This window comes from Chelonoidis abingdonii, chromosome 10 (genome assembly GCF_003597395.2).
Source record: "Chelonoidis abingdonii isolate Lonesome George chromosome 10, CheloAbing_2.0, whole genome shotgun sequence".
Classification (NCBI taxonomy): Eukaryota; Metazoa; Chordata; order Testudines; family Testudinidae; genus Chelonoidis; species Chelonoidis abingdonii.
Genome location: NC_133778.1, coordinates 46,768,753 through 46,784,867, shown reverse-complemented (window position 1 = coordinate 46,784,867; position 16,115 = coordinate 46,768,753). Strand labels below are relative to the sequence as shown.

The window sequence follows — 16,115 nt, the reverse complement described above, 5'->3', positions numbered from 1 at the left end:
GGATGGGGTGGGACCCTTCTTTTATTATACATTTTGGCTTATAATGATTGTTTTCTTGAATTCTGTTTTGTTCCTCCTCTCATCATTGTAAGGATATTTTTTAAAAGGGGGATATTGATTTACCTGGGGTAGGATTCTGCCATTGGTACACTGAGGTATACTGGTCCCATTTCCTGGGAAGGCAAAACAAGACAAACATACACAGATTGAGAGAGAGAGAACAGCAAAGAGAAAATGTAGCTTCTGTCTCTGGTGTTGACGCTCATTCTCAACCTTGCTGCTGGAGAAACACAGGCACAGCATGTGTTCTTATCAGCCACCCCAAGACCTGGCAAACTTGTACCAATGTTGAGCTGTTTAGGTCATTGCATTTAGCTGCCTTTATGGTCACAGGCTTACAGCAGTGTTACAAAATATAGCGTCTTGGCTGGCTAAGACAGACTCTTATTAGACAGAAGGAGAAAGGAGAGGGATAGGAGAGAGAAGAAGTAAGGTGGAAGGAAAAGGACACACTGGGGGTGAGTGACAAAGCCTCACGTCCCAGGTGGTATTTCGGATTCAGATAGAGATGATAGAATTGGAGGTGGCAAAGTTCTCTTGGTCCTTCTCTCTGGCCCAGTCTGGTCAGCACATCTCTCAGGATTAAGATGAAGAAGGTCTAGGGGCCCAGGAAATGGTGGGTGTGGCAGCCATGATAGTGAAGCTTACTCCCTCCCCATCTTTTAGCCAGCCAGTGTCACTGGTAACCATCTGTTCACCTGTGTTTTTCCCCCAAAGTCTCTTTTTCAAGAACCCCAAAAAGGAGTGATGGGCAAAATAGCCCACTCCCTCGTTATTTTGTCCACCAAATGAGCCTAATTTATGAAACATCAGTTTTGGTTCACTGATTTCTGGTTCCACACTTTTCTTGCTTACCAAGCATGACCTTTTCACAGTCCTTGAGTTATATCAGTAGAGCTGCCCTCCCACATACACCCTTTTTTGGACCAGTTCAGTCTTTGTCTCACTTTTGCACCTTTTTTTCCAACATTTGTTCTAAGCTATTGCAATATTCCGTGAACTTTCACTCACTTCTCATAGCTGAGCTCACAATTAGAGCACATTTGTAGGCCCAGTTGTAACAGGAGAGGAAAACTCCCAGACTAATGATGGGAGGGAGTGGGAATAGGCGAAATCCTAAACTATCAGTCAAGGTTCCATCAGAAACCTGCATGGTTTCTGTCAGAATTTCACTGAAATTGACACAGTTCAGCAGAATGATTTGATTTTGGCAAATCAATGTTTTCCAGTGGAAAAATGTTTCATCAGAAAATTTCCTACCAGCTCTAGCATTAATAACAAAACTGTTATTAGTTATTTCAGATATGAAGTGCAATATTTTATAGGACATCATTTAGTTTATAAAAGTATTTCAAATAAAATGTTATTGCAATTTAAGCTGTGTGATTTTTTCTGGGAAATTACATTCAGTGAAGCTGTTTGCAATGTTGTAGCCATGTTGGTCCCAGGATACTAGAGAGACAAAGTGGGTGAAGTAATGTATTGTACTGGACCAACTTTTATTGCTTGTCTTTTTCACTAACAGAAGTTGTTCCCCAGTGATCCCCTTGACTCTCATTCAGTGAAGTTTGTTTTCATTTTAACTATATTTAAGTTTCTTGCCAGAGTAGCTCCAGGTACCTTCTCATGGACTTAATAACAGTTTGGATTGGAAGGATTGGAGTTGTCTAGTGCAGTGTGGTTAAAGTAAAGAAATGGGAGCCAGGGCTTCTGGATTCTATTCCTAGTTCTGTCACAGACTTTTGTTTCCTTAAGCAAATCATTTCACCACTTATATGTCTCATTTTATCTACCTATAAAAGCTGTAAAACAGATATTGTGAGACTTAATTAGTGTTAATAAATTTAATTACTATTTTGGTAAAGTAATTTGAGATATTTGGATGTGAAGTGCTATAGAACTGCAAAATATTAGTTTTAACATGAATGTAGTACAATTCTGCACCTAACACAGACAGGTCTCCCTGCCCTACATCCTACATTCTCCTTGTCATTTTAAATGGACACAGTCATCTTCTTCACATCTCAGTCCTGAACTATTGTGCTGATGCATTCCAGAGCAAAAGCAGTTGCATTTCAGTAGTGAGTGAAATGATTCCTATGTGTAATTATACAAAGTGCTTTGAGATAAAAGCACTATGCCCTGGTTTTGCACAGCTTTACTTTTCAGATTTTTACTGAATGGTTCATTACAGTAGTGTAGTATTAGTGCTCTATAATTTTCTTTGCGAGCACTTTATAGTTTATTAAAATAAATTTTAAAATAACACTTTTATATTGTATTTCTCTGTTGTCATTTTTACATATCTAATTTTGCCTTTCCTTATGGGGGTATAGTTCCCGTTTAAGGGAGGGCAGAATATGATCTCTGGACTACGGCACTAATGGTCTGATCCTGAGAAGTGAAATCAATGAAAGTGCAGGTGTTCAGAACCTCTCAATATCAGGTCTTGGTTACTGATTCTTCCTTGTGATGTTTAATAATGAGTTTTTTGAAGTGGCTCTCTCAGCTGAAGAATCTTTACTTTATTGTTGTGTTCTGAAAAGTGCATGTGGACGAAGAGATTCAGAGAGTAAAGGAGTGAGGTAAGCTAGCAAGGACAGTTACTAAGAAATAAGAGCTTATGGATTCATTTATGTTATATGAGAACAAAAATAGTCTAATGAAAAAGGACAGAATCTAGTCACACCCTGGGGCTGATGATGGCCAGTCTTCTAAGCAAGTGAAACATATCAAAAAGCATTCTCAGGCAGGAGAGCCTCTCCAGAAGTATGTTTTTTTTTTTTAATGATTTTGTTGAACTCAGATGAACTTTCTGCATAGGGAGAGAAACAGCAACACTAGGGCGAGGCCACCACCTTCTGTTCCAAGACAGAATAACAGTGACTCAGTCAAACCTGGCATTTGCATTTTGAGCTGGAAAAAAAAACAAGACCAAGAAGCATTGGAACACATTGTTATATGTTATTTTCTCTGAAAATATAGATAGTCTGGAGCTGAGCACACATACACATACACACAGCCGTGTGGCCCAGAACTGAAGTGTGACCCCCACCACCTGGGGCTGACAGCTGGAGCCCCACTACCCAGGGCTGAAGTTGCAGACCTCATGTAAAATCACAGAATCCGTGATCTCTGTGACCAACCTGTAGCCTTACTAATAAGTTATGGTTTGATATGTGTATATACCCTCTCATCATATTGTGCAAGTACTCTTCCTCTGTGGTACTTTAACCTAAAGAATAGACGTGTTTATTGGCTTTTCTCCAGATTCACATTCAGACTATGTATATGCACCAGGGATGAAATTCGGGCCCCACTGAAGTCCATAGGAGTTTTGACACTGACTTCAATGGGGTCAGGCTTTCACCTTAAGGATCTGTATAGAGCATAATTTGTGTTTTTTGAGTATAAGTGTGGGGGGGCCAGCGGGGTTAAAAGGCTCAATATTTCTGGCCATTTCGGAGGTCAAAAGGAAAAGAGCTTTGGTGTTCTCATAATATTTCTGTTCATGAAAAGTTGAAATATTACATGAAGGCTCCAGACAGCAAGCAGACATTAAAAATATTTCATGGGTTTACCTTAATCACACACTATTATTCAAGTTATTGTGGAAATACAATTAACAGCCTTCCTATGTACAGTAGAGCTGCAGTAGTAGATATCTCCATATTTTAAGGGACAACATCAACATAACTCAGTTGGTGATATTTTGGTGATATTTTAAAATAAAAATTGTTAAATTATAATTACATACAGTCCTTAGAACACCCGATGTATTTGTGAGGGGGAACTGTTTATTAACTATGCACCCTTGATGAATATCTATATGCTTTTTTTTGCTGCTTTACATATAGAACTTGCAGGGCACTGATAGCAGGAAGAAGAGTGCCAACTAAATTGTCATCATCCCCTCAAACTCTAGCTTTGGGACTTCCTGTCCTATAACATTAGCCAAACAGTGTCAGAATTTCTAAACACAACTCCCCAAAAGGCTTGTGCCTTTCAGATGTTTTCCAAATATCTGAACATCACTTCATTCTTTCAAGTGATACTGTACTGACATTACATAACGATCTAGGTCTAATGTCATATGTCCAATACTTCTTTTTTCTCATTTTCATCTTTCTGGGCTTCTTTTCTTGGTTAATCACAAATTTCTTTCAGTTATGAAAAAGTACATTTATTTGCATTTTTATGTTGTGTCTCACTTTGTGTAGGCCTAACTGGTATTTATAATCATGTCTTCCACCTGTATGCATGCCCTAGGATTATTTATGCCAGCTAGCCCCATTAATGTCAAACCCATTGGCTGACTCAGTGCAGATGCCATATTAGTAGGACCACTGAATACTCCTCTCTACCAGGCAATGGGAGAGCTCTCAGTGACACTTCACAGTTTAACTGCTGTACTCTCCAAATCTTATTCAAATTCTCTGCCCTTCAGATCCTCAGATCTTCTCTTGAAAACAGATCTTTCCCCGACCTCCTACCCTCCAGCCTGACATAGTTGGAAGTTTATAGTTTACTTAGGTTGAACAATTCTATTTTCAGGACTTGGATCTACATCTGTCCTTTTTCCTTTAGCCTTACTGTTACTGGGGATGTCAATATCCATATCGACAATTTGCATCATACTGCCACTGCTTCAGGACATGCTGACATCGAGGAGTGCGCTTGCTGTGCCAAGGATTATACCTTTGAACAAATAATTTCACTCTTCTTTTTCTGTCTATAACACTGTTACTACTTCATCAGCTATGACTTTGTTTTCCTAATCCCTCATGTATTGTTCTCTAAAACAGCTACATTCATTACTTTTCTGTCTCAAGTCTTCATTGGATGTTCCTACTACTACCTGATCCACTACCTGTAGCTAAATCCTTCTTCTGACTTCTGATGCAGTTTCATTCCGCTGATCATACACAGTTCACTTATTCTCAATCACAAATCACTTCCATAAACTGACATTCTCACAGGTCTAGTGGGGCAAGGACGTGCTTTAAAGCACACTATTTACCAGAGCACTAGGAAAATCCAGGTTATCTACTGTCCTACATACTTATGCCAGTATAACTTTGAAGTGTAGACCAAACCTGAACTTTTTCCCCAGTCAGCCGGACCATACACCTGGACCTGTCTAGGAGAATGCCCCTTGATGGCTGCTTCATTTTGGGGCAGATCCATTTAGTGTCAATGAGTTGTAATCACTGGTCCAATAGCTCTTCCTCCCTTCTAGGTGAGGGTATGTTGGAGTTGTTTGATTTCCCTTCATAAGGGTATGTCTTTACTGCACAGTTAGCCTGGGATCTTGCCGAGTGTTGCCCTTAATTCCCCTCCTGTCCACATACAAAAACCTCTCACCCAAATTTAGTGATGCTTTCAACCTGGGTATCAAGTGCTAGTTTTACTCAGGCTGGTAATCCACCCACTTTGTAGTGGGGACACAAGCTAAATCGGTTGATGCTGATAGTTCTCCAATGCCTGACCACTATTCCCCCTGTGTGCCCAGAAGGTCAGACAAGTTTACAAAGAATTGTAAAGTGACTTAGTTTACTGCTACACAAAGAACCATGGGATGTACCCCCAGAAGTCCTAGTGACACACCCGGGTGACTGCAGCACCAATAAGGACCCAGTAACTTTGGTAGGGCTTTGTACTTTGGTTGCTCTCACCCAGGCTTGGCTAACCTGGGTTGTCAGACCCAGGTGCCAATCACCCAGGATCACGGTCACAGGTCATGGGCAATAAACAAAAATTCATGGCCTGTGACCTGTCCATGACTTGCACTATAAATACCCCTGACTAAATCTTAGCTGGGGGGTATGCTGCTCTAGGGGGTGCCGTGGGAACCGCTGCTTGGGGGGTTCCCTAGGGGGGAGATGCTGTTCTGGGGGCATCCAGGGGGCCCACTGCTCTGGGGGAGCCCTGGGCCAGCAGCACCAGCTGCTGGGGGCCACTGAGCAGCGGCTCCTCTGGCAGCACCCCCACTGCTGTTCCAGCCACCCCCAGGACTGCTGCCAGGTGCTGCCAAGCTGTGGCAACTCCTCTTTCCCCAGGACCGCTACTCAGGGGGGTCCCCAGTCAGCTGGCTGCAGGGCTGCCCAAATGACTGGCTGTGGAGCTGCTCCAGCAGTGGCCAGTGTGGCTGTCCCTGGGGCCAGCTGCTTGGGTGGCCCTGGGGTCAGCCACACTGGCTGCTGCAGAAGTCACAGAGGTCGCGGAAAGTCACAGAATCCGTGACAACATGGAGCCCTACTTAAGATCATAGTTCATCACACATACCATTCCTTTAGTTGGGAGTACAAAGACCCAGTAATTTTAATTACCCATCTCTGTGACACACAACACTTTCTTCTGACTGTTGACTCTGCATAACTCCAACTGCACTACTCTTTCCTTACCAAACACTGGGAGGAATTTGTTTCTCTGCATTTAACATTGGTTTGCAAGTGGAAAAAGTTGTAATCACCTGAAAATGACAGCTCTGCATGTCAGGTATGTCATTTTCAGTCAGGTTTGAACCAAATTTCTTCAAACGTCTCAAAGACACATGGTGAGGTTTACTGATACATCTATAGCAGATATGGTTTGAAAACTTGTAATTAATTTACTTACCTTTTCTTATGCACTTGACTTTTTAAGCAAAGTAGCATGTACAACTTTTTATGCTTGTATAACTTCAAAGTGGGTTAAATGGTTTTCTTAAACATTCAACTTATTTGGACTCTGCAGTGTATACTATAAGTAAAAGAAATATTAGCTGAGAAGGAATTTTTTGATAAATGAGTCAATGAAAATGGGAGGTAGACTGGAATGTCTCTTTGCACTTTGTCACTCACTCTGGCAGAGAAACGAGGAAATGGGCCATGCAAACATTGCAGGATTTGAGGAGAGGTGTGTTTTGAGACTTGCGTCTCTTGAGTCAGATGCAGCACTACGTATTTCCCTTTTCCTGGGGAAGCCTTCCAGCTAAAAATATCCTTGCTCTCCAGCTAAGCAAATAAACAAACAAACAAAAAATCTCCTTCCCTGTCAAGGTAGAAGATTGAGTGTTCTTTGTCTCTGACTATCTGCGACAGGGCAGCTCCCAATCCTACTTCAGATGCATCTGTCTGTAAAATGAATTCTGTATGCACAGGGTTACTGCAGAGGGCTGTCTGTAGATCCATTAATGCTTTCTCTGCGGCATCTGTCCACTTCACCATGTCTGGACCTCGGGCATTTATCAGGTCTGTTAAGGGACTCGCTCTGGTGGTCAAATGGGGAATAAATTGCCTGTAGTACCCCCCCCCCCAAAGCTTTTAGAAGGAAAAGGGAGCTTTTTCACCAGCGTCTGACCGTGTTCCTCCATTCTTAGTTAAAATCAATACCAGGATCTGGGCCTGTCCTATACGGACCCCGTTACAGAAACTAACTATTGTCTCCAATTTTGTTAGCTGCTTTAATTAGCTCTATATTCCATTTACTTTTTCCTCTTGAAGGATTTTCGAAATAAGTTTTTAATTGTTAGCAAAGCCTTGGCTGTTCTTCTGTAATTAGAGGATGAGAGATTCATTTCTATTTGGAAGCTTATCCAAAGCTTATCAAGGGCATGTCAACTCTGGAGCTGGAAGTGTAATTTCCGTCTTGGGTAACTATCCCCATGCTAGCTCTGATTGAGCTAATACACTAAAAAATCAGTGTAGCTTCGACTGCATGGACAGTGGGATGGACTAGCTTCCCCAAGTACAGTCCTGTCTGAAATCATAAATATATACTCAGCTGAACCATCCTGGCATCTGTGCAGCTGCAGCTACACTGCTATTTTTAGTGTGCTAGCTCCATCATAGCTAGTGCATGTATGTCTACCCAAGATGGAAATTACACCTCCAGCTCCAGTGAAGACTCTAGCTGAATCTGCAAAGCTAAGCTGGAAAACTCAGGTTTTATTGTTAAATTTCCAACATTCCCTGCCTATGGTGGTGGAGAAGTTCTGAAACAGCCTTCTAAGGAGAGCAGTCGGGGCAAAAAAACCTAGCTGGCTTCAAGACTGAGTTTGATAAGTTATGCAGGAGGTGGTATGTTGAAACTGCCTACAATGGCATGTAGCTGATCTGTGACTGCTAGTAGCAAATATCTCCAGTGGCTGGAGATGGGACACTAGATGGGGAGGGCTCTGAGTTACTACAGAGAATTCTTTTCCAGGTGTCTGGCTGTTGGGTCTTGCCTAAAAGCTCAGGGTCCAACTGATCATCATTTTGGGGGTTGGGAAGGAGATTTCCACCCGGTTAGATTGGCAGAGATCCAGGGATTTTTTTGCTGCCTTCTGCAGCATGGGACAACAGTTACTTGCAAGTTTAAACTAGTGTAAATTGTGGATTCTCTGTAACCTGAAGCCTTTAAATCATGATTTGAGGACTTCAGTAACTCAGCCACAGGTTAGGGGTATATTTCAGGAGTGAGTGGGTGAGGTTCTGTGGCTTGAAACATGCAGGAGATCAGACTAGATGATCATGATGGTCCCTTCTGGCTTTAAAGTCTGAGTCTATGAGAAAGGTGGACACTGTGTCCATGTGCTGAGTCTGGAAGCTTCTGGTTTTGGGGTGGGGGAGCCTGGCTCAGTTTTTTTCTCTCCTTCCTTCCCTCTCACAACTGCTTCAGGGCCCTTCCAGGTGTTTCTAGTATACTGTGTGTATGTTTCTGTTCTGTTTCTTTGATGGTGGCATGAACTTGGCCTCAGAATGGTCACTGATTTTTGGCAAGCTGCCAAAATTTTTCTGAGGAAAACAACTGAGAGAAAGGAAATGACTTTAACACTTTATCTCAGCCAAATCTGAATGGAATTTCAAGGGAGTAAGAAAATGCATTTCTGTAACCAGAGCAGATTCCAAGTATCAAAGTTCTGCTGCAAACAATGGAGATCTGGCAGAATCTCAAAAAAAACTTTGCAAGAATCTTTAACGGAAAGTGTTAGGCAACTTAAATATAGGAGTCACTGCCAGCCTCTCCTGTAATAAACTGCAGAAGTCAGTAATAGGAGTAATTAGGACAATCGGTTTCTAGCAAGTAGACACAAGTATTTGGATGTAACAACATTGTAAGTCATTCTAAAATCATTCCTAAAATGTCACTTCTGCCAATTTACTTTCAAGAAGTGAATTAAAATTTAACAAAAGAGAACAGCCTCAAAGAACTGAACCATCTTTTACTGAGTAACCACATGGTCTAAGTAATGTACCTCTTGTCCTGTTTCTCTCCCCATGCTTTTTGTTTACTAACCTCACTTGTTGCATCATATTTGGATTTTGGTCCTGATCTTGAAATGAGCTACATGCGGCAGGATCAATGCACTCACGGCCACCCTAGTGACTTCAGTGGGGACATATGTGGATGCAGGATTGGGGCCTTAGATTGTAACATCTTTAGAGCAGGGATTCAGAAATAATGAAAAATATTAATAGTCACAACAGTTCACTCGAAGGATAAATGTAAATTGTACCTTTAAAATGTTCTTCATTATGCTGCTGTGCTGCAGCATGAATATTTTTTCAGGAGTAATGCCTTGAAGAAATTTAAAATGGCAACTCTGTAGGTCACATAAACATATAATCTGTTTATGTGGTATGCACATACTTTTTGGCCTGTTTCTTATTCCTGTGACCTTTTTGTACTTGTATTGTCCTTGGTGTTTATAAGTTGGCATGGCAATCCCTTCTCATTTCTCCCCACTCCTCCTTCTGCTGCTTTCTCCTATTTTCTTCGCGTCTATCAAATGTTTCTTCTCGTGACTCCTATCTGGAGCACTGGTATATGGGAAAACAAGGTTTTAAATGAGGACACTGAATGTCAGGATAGGTTTCTTTGTTAAAAATGTAGTCCTTGTCCTACTTCTCCCCCAATCGTGTGAGTTTAAAATGCTAACAGGAGTTGAAGAGCAGAACAAAATAAGCATCTTAGGTGCAAGGAGTGCTGCTTTAAAAACAATGATCCAGTATTCTTAAGTATCTTAAAATGCTGCTTATCTTATCTTCAAATATGGGACACAAATTACTACTTTGGTTGATATTTCTGGGTTCTCAGGGTATATCTACACAGCATAGTAAGCCTGTGGGATCTGCACCTGGAAACTTGATATCTCCAAGCCTCCAGGAGTGTCCACTTTGCATTAGAAACCCAGGCCTCACAACCATCACAATTTCAGCTACTATGGGTTTATATCATCATATCCCAGGGCTCCTAGTGCCCTCACCAGTCTAGTTGCTTTATGCTTCATTCATAGTGGATTGTCCAGGAATTTGTCGATCTGTCCCACTAGAAGTAGCTGGATATAGTTCACCAGCACATCCAACCAAGCTATTTTGTGTTGAATACTCCCAGCAGCTGGAACCATCAGCGTGGGTCCCAGTGTAGTGGAAGAACTTCTCCACCTCCTGCTGTCAGATCTATTTTGGGACTCAGGCATCTGGGGAAGGATAGTTCACTGGTTTGAGCATTGGGCTGCTAAACCCAGGGTTGGAAGTTCAATCCTTGAGGGGGCAATTTTGGGATCTGGGGCAAAAATCTGTCTGGGGATTGGTCCTGCTTTTGAGCAGGGAGTTGGACTAGATGACCTCTTGAGGTCCTTTCCGACCCTGATGATCTATGATCTGTGGGACACTGGTGGACATTTTGGTGGCAGTTTTTGATCTGCTGAAGGCACCTCTCAGAGGCAGATAATGCCATGCCAGCTGCAATCCAGCTGATGCTGCTCCTGCCTGTTGCCTTAGCTGCATCTTCCCCCTCTGTAGACAATCACTTCTAGAGTAGGGTTACAAGCATAGATTGGTGGGATCACTTTATAAAGCAGACGTAGATTGATCATTGGGCTCAGAATTTTTGCATGAAGAAGCAAACATTCCTGAAAGTCTGTGATCAGTTTGCCTCAATCCTCCAGTGTCACAACAACCACAGGAGGGTCTCAAAATGGGTTGCTGTAGCTACATGGAAGCTGACTACCCCACACTGCTGCAGGTCTGTGGCTAACCAGTTTGGAGTTGGCAAATCAGCTCTGAGTGGTGTTGTGGCAGAGGTTTGTGAAGCGATCAAGACTGTGATGTACCCAAAGGTGGGTGTGATTCCAAATATTCCTCAAATAATTGCTGGCCTTGAAAGAATGCATTTCCTAGACTGCACTGGAGCTGTCTATGGGACTCATGTATGAGTAGTTTGCCCTCTGCAAGCAGGACCGGTGCAAGGATGTTTCGCACCCTAGGCGAAACTTCCACATTGCGCCCTCCCCTGTCCCCAAGCCCCTGCCATGAGGCATCCCCCCCGCAGCAGCTCCCCACCCTCTGCCCTGAGGTATCCCCCCCGCCCCAGCTCACCCCTGCTCCACCCCCACCCCGAGCACGCCATCACTGCTTCACTTCTCCTGCCTCCCAGGCTTGCGGCACCTAAGCTCATTGGTACCACAAGCCTGGGAGGCGGGAGAAGTGAAGCAGCTCACCCCTGCTCCGCCTCCTCCCTGAGCACTCCATCACTGCTTCACTTCTCCTGCCTCCCAGGCTTGTGGCGCCAATCAGGTTAGGTGCCACAAGCCTGAGAGGCAGGAGAAGTGAAGCAGCCACTCTGTGCTTGGGGAGGAGGCGGGGCAGGGGTGAGCTGGGGCGGGGAGTTCCCCTGAGTGCAACCCCCCCCTTACTTGCTGCAGGTGGCCCTCCCTGCACTCCCCTGCCCCAGCTCCCTCTGCCTAAATGCCGGTGGCAACTGGGGTGGCCGAAGATCCAGCCGCCACGGTCACTGCTGAAGAAAGTGCCGCCCCCCAAATCCTAGCCGGCAGTCGCCTAAATGATTGCACTGGCCCGGTCTGCAAGGAGCACATCAGTACATAAACTGAAAGAGTATTACTCCATCACGATGCAGGCCCTGGCCAACCACAAGGGCAGATACATGGATACTAACATAGAATACATGATACTAGGGTGTTCCAAAGTGTGAGAGTTTACCTTCATGGAGAAGCTGGGACATTATCCTTTCTGTTGTTCTAGGATATCCCGTTTAAACCCTGTTGCCATGGCTTATGAAACCGTACCCTGATTTCAGAGGACCTGGCAAAAGAAGGTTCAACTACACACTCAGTAGCTGTAAAATGGTGGTGGAATATGAATTTGAAATCCCATTGGCACTGCCTTCAGAACCTGTGTCATCAATGCAGTCTGCATTATTGTGTTCTGCTCAATGTCTGTAAGGACAAGTAAGAACCTTTTGTGCCAAGAGTGGACTCAAGACACCACTGGGTTTCTGAACAGGCACACGTATCCAGACTGTGTACCTCTCCTGACTGGTGCTGGGTCCACGTGTGCAATCAGGATAGGGTGACCAGATGTCCCAATTTTATAGGGACAGTCCCGATTTTTGGGTCTTTTTTTTATATATGCTCCTATTACCCCCACCCCCATCCCAGTTTTTTACATTTGCTGTCTGGTCACCTTAAATCAGGATGCTTTGTGCACCCACATAATGGGTTTGCATGGTCCCATGTATGAAAGGGAATGAAGTGGAATTTGAGGCTGTGTATACGTGGGTACTTGTTTTAAATGTGTTGGTATTCTGTATTATGAATTTTGGAAACACTTTCATAAAACGTATAGAAACGTGTTATGCATTTTATAATACTGGTAATGTGCTTCAACTCTCAGTTTGTGCATTACTGTGATGATATTTTTGTAAATTTTTATTATGACATTTATTGCAAATGGGTATGTGGTGACATTTTTTTAAAGTTAGTGCCACTTTTAACATTACATACAGTAAAACTTGCTATTGTACCCTTGTGTGCAAATTCAATACTTAATTTTATGCAGGTATTTATATATCAAAGTTAGAACTAGAAAAGAAGACCAGCTGCCATCAAAACTCACAACACAGTAAACAAACTCAGTGCCAAAACAGTGAAAGGTGCATGTTCCCAAATGACATGTTCAGCTATTCCTGGGTATCCCCTGTCCTTCTGTTTTTGGCCTTTCTGGTGAATTTTGCATGTGCAGGCTGCTAGTGGACTGGAGTGGATGAATGTAGAGGGTACATTTGTCTGTTCTGGGTGCTATTGTTCATTGCCTGTGATGTGGTCCAGTCAGTCTCTGAATTGTCCAAATCCTGCGTAGTCTGCAGGATACAATAGCATAGAGGGGACTCAAGTCATGCAGGAGATGAAGATGGCAGTGGAGCCTGCAGGCTGGTAGCCATGAGTACAACTAACTGCTCAAACAACTCCTTCTGCTGTGCTCTGTCTTCACCCCTCAACCTGCGGTCTGTCCGCCACTCTCTTCTTGCACCGTGCAGCCTCTGTCTCTTTTTCCACCCACCTTGCATCCTTCACCTTCTGATACTCCATTTGGTCCTTCTGGGACTCTGTCTACCGATTTATTTTATCTAGTAGAATCTCTTCCATCAGCTTTTCTTGGCCTTTCTCCTTGCCTGCAATAGGGTGGGTCTGCTTCCCCAGGCTCCTGGTGCCTCAGTCAAAGAGGCTGCTTTAATTAAAGGCCAAAAGATGACACTTTGTATAAGTGGACTTTATTTTATTCACACAAAAAATACCCGCCACTTCCAACATCCTTTGAAGCAGCACTGAAAAGTACCACGTATCATGGCAAGATGTATGTAAAAATTCAATTGGAATGTTTTCTATTTCTCCTTGATTATTTTCCAGGATGGGGAAGACTAAGGGAGCTTATGAGTTGTCTAAACACTGGCTATGGTTTTTCAAACCTTTCAGGCAGGGCAAGCACTGGAGAACATTGATATTCTATAGGTCCCCATATGGAAATGTTAACTTATATTCCAGGCCAGCGGAGGACAGCCATCCATCTGTGCTAAGGAAATATTTAGGCATCTAGAGAATGACCAGTGTGTGTTGCTGTAGAGAAGACTATTGAAATACAGAGGTGGAACTAATAAATGTGCCCTGCTCTGGAACATAGCAGATCATCTAGAGTTCCTACTTTGTGAGACGTTCACTTTCATCACCAGCCAGCGATGGGGAAAAATTCTTAGTAAAATGAACAAAATGTTGAGTTAGCATGGACATATACTACATCCTTCTTACAAGCACCATGCATCCACGCACAGACCTTACTGCCTGTCTTCCACAGGGACCCCTAACACAGATAGACAGCCAACCTCTGCTGTAATTTGAATTCATATATTAAAGCCAGCAAAGGACTAAATACACACTTGGTTTTGTTTGGACTTGTAACAGCCAGTTATTTTGGGACTCAGTTTACAGGTGGTCCAGGACAGTGTGGTCATGGCTTATTTACAAGATGCTCTATATTATATTGGAGGGGTACATGAGGCTGTTAATTGTGGAGCCCCAACCCACACTTATAACAATCCATCAGTAATCAGTAAAAATGTTGTAACTGCTTGTTTAATATTTGTTCTTTTTTTTTTTTTTAATTCCATGGGGTGTCAGGAGGAAAGGAGTGGGGGGTTAGGGGAACGGCATGGGTTCTGCCCTGAACAGAAGCACATCAAAACCCCTGCTGTTTTAATAACTTAATAGGGCCACTAACCAAAAATTGCTTCTGTTCATATATTAATAACAACAAACATGGTAGCAGAAACTTACCAGGCTCCAGCTCCAGCACTTGCCCTGATACCACTCCTGCAGTCGGCTGCTCCCCAGGGCCATTCACATACAGCTCCTTTGAGTATGGCTCTAGGATTTGCTGCCAAGGCAATGGCAGCATAACCTCTTCAGTTACCAACCTCAGCACCAGGGTCACCTCTTGCCCTCCAGCAGTGCTTGTGACTGGGGGTTATAAGAGTGCCAACCCTGCTCAGCCAATTGTGATGCAAAACGGTGGGCTCAGTGCTCACTAAAGTACCCAGTCAAATTCCTCATAAAAAGGGCAGAAAAATGGGGAATTCCCAGAGGTGCTGTTAGAAGCTTTGACTTGGTGGTACTCTGTGTTCAGACACTCAATCTGCTCTGTGTATTGTCCTGCTCTCCAGTCAATCCCCAATGGTAGCAGCCCCTCAGATATAGCTTTGTAGACATAGCTGTTTTTTTCTGTTCTTGATCAAATTGAATATCTTGCTCAACTCATGCCCAAGGTTAACCAGAATCCAGCTGTGTTCCTCTGGTCAGGTAGCAGTGTGCTTGGTGCAGGACTTCTTTGTGTCGGCCATATTAATACGCCTCTACCTCGTATAACACTGTCCTCGGGAGCCAAAAAATCTTACCGTGTTATAGGTGAAACCATGTTATATCGAGCTTGCTTTGATCCACCAGAGTGCACAGCCCTGCCCCGGAGCACTGCTTTACCACGTTATATCCGAATTTGTGTTATATTGGGTGGTGTTGTATTGAGGTAGCGGTGTATGTGTGAGGGTTGACTGTTTCCAGTTGAGCATGGAAATGAAGAGTTAAATGCTGAGCAGCTGTATTTGAACCACAAGGTTCCTTCTGTTTCCTGGGAAGCGAATGTGGGAAATTATGGGATGGCCAGGCAGAGAAGCACAGGGATAGCGTTGACCGATTCTCCAGACCCAAGGCTGGTGACTTGGATTTGAGTTGCATCCACACTGCAAAATGCCAAGGCTTTGATCCACATCACAGCAGGACTCAGGCTCTCACCCACCCCGCAGCACAGTCCATGGGCCAGAGTCCAGTGGGGTTCCTGGCCTGAATTAGACTGATCTGTGTGTGGATGGAAGGAGGGCTTGGGCCTAAACCTGAGTCAGCCCAGGCTTTTGTGCTGTGTAGACATAACCATAGACACTTTGTCTTTCTTTATTGTTTTTTTTTTTCCAAAAATGATGAGTTCATGTTGTTTCTTAACCAAATAATTCTCCACCAGAAGTTACTCAATTATTAACAGATTACATTGAATAATTTCAAAGTGATTTCTTGGCATAGTAGTATGCATATTACAATCTGTCTTGGTATTGACATGTACTTAAGAATTAGGAGTAGAAAATCCCACTCTTTGATTTATTTAAGAAGCCAAGTTCATGTCAATCTGGCATGTCCTGTAAAGAGTATAGAAATCAGTGCCTGTGCAGCATATCATGAAGACTAGTTTTGC

General features: G+C 43.3%; 1 protein-coding gene across 5 annotated transcripts in view; it reads left to right on the top strand.

Annotated features, from left to right (window-relative positions):
- SLC4A10 (solute carrier family 4 member 10) overlaps nt 1–16,115 on the top strand; it is a 334,643-nt gene that overhangs the window by 288,290 nt on the left and 30,238 nt on the right. The window lies entirely within an intron of this gene.